Raw genomic sequence first — 9,692 nt, 5'->3', positions numbered from 1 at the left:
CAGTCGTTGGTGGGCAGCCTCAATTTCGCTTGTAGAGTGATTCCTATGCCTCGGGCTTTCTTGCGGAGGCTGTCGCATTCCACGGCGGGCGTTCGAAGGCGTCATCACCGGATTCGGGTTACCGCACCGATGCGGGCGGATTTGTGGGTGTGGGACGTCTTTTTAGCGCAGTTTAACGGTGCGGCATTTTGGCAATCCAGCCCGGCGTCAAATCACGACCTCGAGCTTTTCAAGGATGCGGCGGGAGCAGTCGGCTTTGGAGCGTACTTCCAGGGTTCGTGGTGTGCAGCGGCATGGCCAGCGGACTGGATGGCGACAGGGATGACGAAGAATATCACGTTCTTGGAACTGTTTCCCATCGTGGTGGCACTGCATGTCTGGGGTGCGTGATTGCGAGACAGGCGGGTTGTCTTTTGGTGCGACAATCGGGGGGTGGTGGAGGTCATTAATAAACGGGCTGCTCGTTGCCTTTTGGTCTCGGAACTGTTGAGGGAATTGATCATGCGCTGCATGCTGCTGAATGTGACGGTCTGGGCTCGGCACGTCCCAGGGGTGGCTAACGGTGTGGCTGACTCTCTTTCTCGTTTCAAGTGGGAGTCATTCCGCGAGCTGGCCCCGAATGCGGATCTATGCGGGGCGGAGGTGCCATCTTCCCTTTGGAGATTCGGTTCCCAGAAGCCTGGAACATGCTGTGGGCGTCATTAGCCCCTTCCACCTGGTCAGGTTACGTGGGGGGCGTGAGGAAAGTGGCGATGTTCCTGTCATCCCTTGGTTGGTCGGGGGGTCCGGTGTCGGATGTCGCTCTGGTGCGTTTTTTGGAAGGAGCCAGGGCGGCGGGGGTGTCGCAGGCTGCCGTAGGGCGGCAATTGGCGGGATTTTCGTTTTTTATGCTGGCCCATGGGTAGGGCTATCCCGCGGGGCGGTTCGTGGTGAGGCGTGTGTTAGCCGGCTGGTTGCGCGTGGTGGGGAGAAGGCCGGACGGGCGTAGGCCAATCACGCATGCGGTCCTGTTGCGTCTGTGGGATGCGTTGCTGGGGATTTGCACGTCTCGGTATGAAACTGCGCTGTTTCAGGTCGCGTTCGTCTTCGCTTTTTTCGGGGCATTCCGGGTGAGCGAGCTGGTGGCCAGGTCGGCCTCCAGTGTGGATTTCCCGGGGTTGTTGGCGTGTCACGTGGTGGTGACAAGTGGGGCAGTGCACTTATGCATTCCATGCTCCAAAACGGACCAGAGTGGACAGGAGTTGACGGTAGTCCTGAAAGCGGTGCGGGGGTTGCGATCTTGCCCAGTGGCGAATGCGGCCCGGTACTGTCAGTGGCGACCTTCGGGGGCGGTGGGGTTTTTGGTCCACGAGGATCTTCGTCCGTTGATGAAGTATTAGTTTGAGGTGGTGTTGCGACGGGCATTGGGAGCTGCGGGCTTTGACGCCCATGGCTTCGGGACGCATTCCTTTCGGATAGGGGCAGCTACCTCCATGGCAGAGGCGGGCTTGTCTGGGGGTGTCATCCAGAGGATCGGGCGGTGGCGGTCCCGGGCGTTTCAGAGTTACGTGCGCTCGGGGCCGATGCTCTGAGGAGTGGAAGCTAATGCTTGTTTTCTTGCAGGTGCTGTCGCCGCAAGGAAGTCCATGTGGATCATTGGACATTCCTACACTTTTTGGGCTCACAGGCATGCCTGCGGACGACCGTATGGGCCAGACCTGGATCTCTCCAGCAGGGGGGTTCGGGTGCATTGGTTGGGGCGTAGGGGGATGGGTTGGGACGAGCTGATTCCCTGTGTTCGACGGGAGCGGGATTGGCGGGAACCGCCGCAGGCGCTGGTAGTCCATTTGGGGGGTAACGACTGGGGATCAATGTCGGGCAAGCACTTCATCAGCATCGTCCGCAAGGACTTGATGTCGGTGTCCCTGTTGTTATCGGACACCATCTTGTGCTGGTCGGACATTGTGGTAAGGCCTGCTGAATGGGAGCGTGTCATTTGGCGGCGGAGCCGCTCTAAGGCCAACCAGCAATTCGGATCTTGGTTGGCCCGGATGGGGGGATGCCATATTCGCCACGAATGGTCTTGGGGGAAGGTCACCGGGTTATTTGGAAAGGATGGGGTCCACCTGTCCTTTTTGGGCATGGACCTGTTTCTAGTTACCATTCAGGAGGCCTTGGAGGAAATATTCCCGCGTTAGGGGAGGCCGCATCTTTGGGGGGTCACGGGGCAGGATCTGCCCGTGTCTTTGGCGGATGGCCCGAGCCATAAAAGTTATGGAATTGTTGATTGTTAAGCGAGGTTTCAGCAAAAGGATGGTGATGACAACTGGGAGGGGCTGTTGTCGAGGAGGAGCTCCTTGCTGACAAGTGGCGGGAGATGGCCGGCCGGACTCCTTGCAGGTTGGCGGCGGGAGTCCACCCGGGTTGGCTCCTTGCAGGCTGGCGGCGGGAGTCTGAACCCGGGGAGGGGCGTGCCGGATTGTCGAGCCGGGTGGCTGGAAGCGACCAGTCCTGCCGGGGGGCGGCGGATGGTCGATGGGGGTGGAAGCTGAAACCGCGTGGTTAATATGGTTAATATGTTATGGCTGGCTCGGGCCTTCAGGTTAATAAAGCTGCGGCCTTAATTACCCAATAGGATGTCTCTTGTAATTATTGGATTGTGAATGAGAGGCGGAGAACGAGTGAGGTCCTGGATGCCCATATTATGGGAGCCCGAGCAGACCTTGTGTCCACTCGGGCAGGATAATGTGGGCCCAGGCCCACTCCGTGGTCGGGTGGCCCCGGGGGGGGGGGGGGGGAGCGAGCGGGTCGTGGCGAGGTCGCGAGGGGGGGGGGGGAGGGGGGGAGGAAGGAGCGAGGCGAGGGGAAGCCGAACAGGGCGCATTGCCATGGCAACAGCAGCCCTGATTGGTGGACGGTCGCGCGAGTGTGTGCGGAGCGTGGGGGCACGGGGGGGTGCGCGCGCAGGCAAGGGGATTCTTCGGGCAGCGGCGCGGTGGTAGGCAGCAGGCTTTCTCCCCGCCCACCTGCCCTTATGTTGTCTGGTAGTACCAAATGTTTGTTGTCGCAGCTGTTTTGGGGGGTGTATGTGTCGGCGGATGGCCCGAGCCATAAAAGTTATGGAATTGTTGATTGTTAAGCGGGGTTTCAGCAAAAGGATGGTGATGACAACTGGGGGGGCTGTTGTCGAGGAGGAGCTCCTTGCTGACAAGTGGCGGGAGATGGCCGGCCGGACTCCTTGCAGGTTGGCGGCGGGAGTCCACCCGGGTTGGCTCCTTGCAGGCTGGCGGCGGGAGTCTGAACCCGGGGAGGAGCGTGCCGGATTGTCAAGCTGGGTGGCTGGAAGCGACCAGTCCTGCCTGGAGGCGGCAGATGGTCGATGGGGGTGGAAGCTGAAACCGCATGGTTAATAGGGTTAATATGTTATGACTGGCTCGGGCCTTCAGGTTAATTAAAGCTGCGGCCTTAATTACCCAATATGATGTCTCTTGTAATTATTGGATTGTGAATGAGTGGCGGAGAACGAGTGAGGTCCTGGATGCCCATATTATCAGAAGGCGTTTGACAAAGTCCCTCATGAGAGGCTTCGATGAAAACTAAAAAGTCATGGGATAGGAGACGATGTCCTTTCGTGGATTACAAACTAGTTAAAAGACAGGAAACAGAGAGTAGGATTAAATGGTCAATTCTCTCAGTGGAAAAGGGTAAACAGTGGAGTGCCTCAGGGATCTGTACTTGGACCGGTGCTTTTCAATATATATATATAAATGATAAAGAAAGGAATACGACGAGTGAGGTTATTAAATTTGCGGATGATACAAAATTATTCAATCACAAGCGGACTGTGATACATTACAGGAGGACCTTGCAAGACTGGAAGATTGGGCATCCAAATGGCAGATGAAATTTAATGTGGACAAGTGCAAGGTATTGCATATTGGGAAAAATAACCCTTGCTGTAGTCACACGATGTTAGGTTCCATATTAGGAGCTACCACCCAGGAAAAAGATCTAGGCATCATAGTAGATAATACATTAAAATTGTCGGCTCAGTGTGCTGCAGCAGTCAAAAAAGCAAACAGAATGTTAGGAATTATTAGGAAGGGAATGGTTAATAAAATGGAAAATGTAATAATGCCTCTATACCGCTCCGTGGTGAGACCGCACCTTGAATACTGTGTACAATTCTGGTCACCACATCTCAAAAAAGATATAGTTGTGATGGAGAAGGTACAGAGAAGGGCAACCAAAATGATAAAGGAGATGGAACAGCTCCCCTATGAGGAAAGGCTGAAGAGATTAGGGCTGTTCAGCTTGGAGAAGAGATGGCTGAGGGGGGATATGATAGAGGTCTTTAAGATCATGAAAGGTTTTGAACAAGTAGATGTGACTTGGTTATTTACACTTTCAAATAATAGAAGGACTAGGGGGCATTTCATGAAGTTAGCAAGTAGCACATTTAAGACTAATTGGAGAAAATTCTTTTTCACTCAACGCATAATAAAGCTCTGGAATTTGTTGCCAGAGGATGTGGTTAGTGCAGTAAGTGTAGCTGGGTTCAAAAAAGGTTTGGATAAGTTCTTGGAGGAGAAGTCCATTAACGGCTATTAATCAAGTTTACTTAGGGAATAGCCATGCTATTAATTGCATCAGTAGCATGGGATCTTCTTAGTGTTTGGGTAATTGCCAGGTTCTTGTGGCCTGGTTTGGCCTCTGTTGGAAACAGGATGCTGGGCTTGATGGACCCTTGGTCTGACCCAGCATGGCAATTTCTTATGTTCTTATGTTCTTATGAGGGTGGGAAATTTAGCAAAGGGACTGCGCTAAGGGGCACGCCAAGGGATAGGCTCCTTGGTTGTGCTCCTTAGATGCGCGATGCCAGGCGCTTGGCGCCTGAGGCCTGTAATCAATTTTAAAGCCTGCTCAGGAGTCTCCGCCCCCTTGGATGATGTTGCGGTCAGGTTCCGGGTTGCGTCAGGTACAGTGAGGCGAGGCCGCGGCTTGGGCCTAGCAGGGCAGGGGCTCTTACCCCAGTAGATAGCGCCGACATGCGCGAGACGTAGCTTCGATGGCCTCGGTCGATGGCTCCGGGAGGTGTCGAGGGGGTCACAGTGGAGTGCCGGGTTAAAGGCTGGATTAAAGGCCGGGATGCATTTAATCTGGTTAATAAGGACTGAAAGACAAGATGCTCACGTGCATAAAAGTACAAAATATCATTAGTTGATTCCTAAGTACAGAACATTGTAGACTTTTTGATAAAAAGGATTACTATAATAAGTATGTAACCTTATTTTACTTGCAGTCTTTTTACTGGAATATTGAAGCTGGTGAAAGGCAGTTTGCAAATACAATAAAGATTATTTTGTCTTAACAGAAAGGCAAAAAAGAACATCCTGTTTTTCTGTGGTCTGTAACTCACAAAATGAATGCATATCTGTCTGTATCATTCCAAATGGCATGCAATGTACTTGTTGAAATTAATAGCTATGCAGAGCTTCAATATTTAAATATTGCTTTGAAGTCAAACAGATTAGCTCCTTTTCAGTATACTATGATAAAAACATTAGCTCCAAGAGTGATATAAAGGTGCCCTATGCATAGGCCACATACTGCTGTAACATGTTTGTATCAACCTATGGCCATAAGCTGTAATTTTCTCTGGATAGCAGCACAAAATAATGATCATACTGTTTTAAAATATTTCTGTAACAAAAAATCCACACCCTCTTAATACTACCTGAAATTGACAAAATTCATAAACATTTTTAATATCTATTTCAAAAAATAAAAATTATGGAAAAGGTTGGTGACTTCATATTAGGTTAATACTGTTACACCAGGTAATCAGGACCATTATACGTCTCTAATCATTAACCGCCAACCTCCTTCCAATACTATACTATTCTTTACAAAAGACATTTTTTGAAAAAAGATTTTTTTAAGCATTTAAAAACCTGTATGCTGCACCAAAAACTGAAATGGATCCATGCGTATAATATCCATAAATATCAGGTCTTTTAAGTGGTACAATCAAAAGTGTTCTTAAATCTTTGGCAACAATGATTACACACAATCTTACTGCCCTCCCAATGAGGCCACATTTCAGATATGTCTTTCATCAGGGGATGTTGCTCCTCTCATCCTGTGCTGGTGAGTAACATGTCTCTACTGCTTCAGCCGATCATACACTGGATAGGCTTTAAATGGTGTCCATTTCTTATATATCACCCATGCGATCTGGAATAAACCAATGGAATTTAAAATAGTTTATAACCCAATCAGAATGAAATGGAATATAAAAAGTCAAATCATGTTAACATGGAGAAAAAAATATAACAATACATTAAAAAATCTGTCAAAAAAGTATGTCAAGAAAACATGTAAAAAACCCCACAGGATTTGGAGCCATCAAAAAAGATTACAGAAATGATGTCCAGCCTATCTCCTCATTCATGCTCAATCGAACCACTGTCTTAAGAGTATAAATCCTAAAAGCTTCGCAATAGTTGAGATGCTATGCTATATCTCCTCCCCATATTGTGACTGGTTCTTGCTCAATAACAGTCCATTTCAAACAGTCAAAAGTCTGCCTAAATTCAACACAATGCTGTACCAAAAGGGCAGTTATCATAGTTGTTTTAAGTGGGATTTATGTATAATCAACTGCAACTTAATGGATAAAGTTGTATGCCCCACATATAATTTCGGGCAGGGGCAATTGTTTTGCAATCTTCTTTTAATTCAATATCCCGATATGGGATCTTCCAACTCCAGCACTTTAGGTATTGTGCCAGAAACTGCACGAACTACATTTAAAGTAGCCACTTTTGATTAAAGAAGGAGAATCTTCTAATAATTGGGAATGTACCACCTTTTCTCTTATATTTGGTCCATGAGATGTAGCTATTAAACGGAGTTCCTGAAATACATCATATAAGGCTAAAATGTGCTAATGTTTTCTAATAGAAGCTGCTATGACAGTCACTGAGGTGGTCTGTTTTATTTATTTATTATTATTATTATTATTATTATTATTTATATACTGACATTTTTTATCTCAATTGAGATATCACATCAGTTTACATTCAGGTACTGTAGGTTTTCTCTATCCCCAGAGGGCTTACAATCTAAGTTTTTTGTACCTGAGGCAATGGAGGGTAAAGTGACTTGCCCAAGGTCACAAGGAGTGATAGCAGGACTTGAACCCTGGTCTCTAACCACTATGCTATTCCTCCTCCCCTCTACCTGCCCTTTTAATATGCAGACTAAATGTGAATGTTCCTTAGTGGGCTTATATTGTAACAGTGACTGTCTATCAGTAAATTTATCCCGTTTATAATCTCGTCTGATTGCCCTGTAGGGATACCCATGTGCATAAAATCTTTCGTATACAGCATATACACATAGGGGCAACCTATCTATTCATATATATGTTTTTTCTACACCATATTCAAAACCATATTCAAAACACCATATTTTTATTAATCTTACCCAATTTGTATGCATATACATGTAATATTACAAAATGTTGCTTCACAATTACAAAATGTTACATCAAAATTACCCTACACATTCAGGCTTAATACTTATGGACATGTTAATAGCACATCCTCCACCTTTACATCATATTAGACATAACAATATTATACCCATATCATATAACCACTACACCCATACACACCCATTCATTCATCATCACACCATCCATACATCATACAAATCTAAGATCATTCCCTAAAATCCCAACCAACTTTCCCACACTTCAATTTTTAATTCCAATTTTCCAACTATCCCAAAATCTTTTGGCCATAATACTGGCTTGACATTCAACTTCCTTGGTCCCCTTTCCTTGTCTTATCTGTCCATCTCTGCCTAATATCTAGTTCATATCCTGACTACTAGTTTGGACTGCTGCCTGCCCTGATGACCACCACCACCAAACCCATTTCTGATTTTTTTTTTAAATCACTTTTTTAATTGCAGGAACCCCCTGAAGAAAACAGGTGGGATAACTATTAATATTCACTTCTGACCCCAAATCCTAAATATGGTCAGGTCACAAGAACCCCTAAACCAGACCAGCTCTGTCAAATAAATATTATTATGCTCCTCACCAAAAATGCCACCACTTTAAACCTTTAAAACTACTGGTTTTAATTTTATTAATTTTTAAAATTTAAATTTTCCTTCAGACACATCCTGACCTCTGGGCCTTCACTGCTAATATGCCAGGGCTTTGCATAGGGCCCGACATTGTCTATCTCTTTCATTTCACAGCAGAGGACTCCCAGCACTGCCTTTGCTCTCTGGGCTGAGCTTGGATCTCAATGCTATCTGATATCTGCCTGCCCCGACCACAGACTGGACTTCAGTATTGCCTGATGTCGGCCTGTTCTGACCTTTGCCTGATCCTTGACACCTCTTGCTTGCTGCCAACCCTGACCTTGGCCTGCTACTCAATTTTGTCTGACTGCTCCTTACAGGACCTTTGCTTAAGCCCTGCCGGCCCCTGGAACCCAAAGACTCAACCTGCAAGGAACAGAACTAGAATAGGTGAAGTCTTAGCCCTAATCCTTGTAAGAATGAGTCCATCTTCTGTCTGTGTGGACCTAGTGGATTCACCTGCTAGGCTGTCAATCACACCACAGCCCAAGGACTCACATCCATGGCAACTTAATTTTTTAGTCTATGAGAAATATATATTTTTTTAAACTTTTCTCTTAATTCTAGAAAATAACTAAAGTTTCATGTGCAATAGCTACTTGTAAATGGCCAGTGTTGATATTCTAGGAAGGGATTGCATTAAAAGACTTTTAAAATGTGCTTTGACTAACCATAATGGCTAATAAGGATGTGCAGCTTTGAAAAATTTGTTTTGGTTCTGTAAATAAGGGTAAAATATAAATTAAATACCTCCCCGGTGGTTGTTGGGTTAATGGAGCCCATGAGAGGTGACCTGATGGCTGGTGCTCAGGCTAGGAAGACCTGTTGGAGAATGCAACAATTTTTTTTTAAATGCGGGCCGTAGAGAGGAGCAGCATGCCCTTGCTGCCAGTGGCTCATGCCAGAATAAAAATGAAAAAGGCTGTCAGCCGTGATGCTGAGAAAGTACTCCACGGGCTTGGAAAGCTCCCTGGGAAGGGTTATGTGTGGCCCGGAGCAGGGGCAGCCTCCTGCTGCCAGTGATGGTCAAGCCGCAAGTGAAAAAGAAAGCAGTAGAGAGCTGCAAACAAGAAGAGGCTGGCCACTCCAGGGAATGCTCCCCCAATGCGGCAGAGCCACAAACAAGAAGAGGCCAGCCTTTCCAGGAAATCCCCCCTCCTCCACTCCTCGACAAGGCAGAGTGCCGAGATTAAAGTAAATGCGACAGTCGGATGTGAAAGCAGGCAGTACTGGGGCCACGGGAGCCTGGGGTGATTCCAGCGGCCCAAAGAGCCCTAAAGTGCCTCAATCATTATTTTTAATTAAAGCAGTGCTGCTTCAGTGTGGCTCGGCCCAGAAAGCAAAGGCAGTGCTGGGAGTCCTCTGCTGTGAAATGAAAGAGATAGACAATGTTGGGCCCTATGCAAAGCCCTGGCATATTAGCAGTGAAGGCCCAGAGGTCAGGATGTGTCTGAAGGAAAATTTAAATTTTACAAATTAATAAAATTAAAACCAGTAGTTTTAAAGGTTTAAAGGGGTGGCATTTTTGGTGAGGAGCATAATAATATTCA

General features: G+C 47.2%; 1 long non-coding RNA gene across 1 annotated transcript in view; it reads right to left on the bottom strand.

The window, feature by feature from the left end:
• Positions 1-4,685: 4,685 nt before the first annotated feature.
• Positions 4,686-9,692, bottom strand: part of LOC115089540 — a 73,314-nt gene continuing 68,307 nt past the window's right edge. The window contains exon 3 of the long non-coding RNA XR_003856151.1: positions 4,686-6,216. This is a non-coding gene — a long non-coding RNA (uncharacterized LOC115089540). The remainder of the gene's footprint in view (positions 6,217-9,692) is intronic.

This window comes from Rhinatrema bivittatum, chromosome 4 (assembly GCF_901001135.1).
Source record: "Rhinatrema bivittatum chromosome 4, aRhiBiv1.1, whole genome shotgun sequence".
Lineage (NCBI taxonomy): Eukaryota > Metazoa > Chordata > Amphibia > Gymnophiona > Rhinatrematidae > Rhinatrema > Rhinatrema bivittatum.
This window is presented reverse-complemented; position numbering and strand designations above follow the sequence as displayed.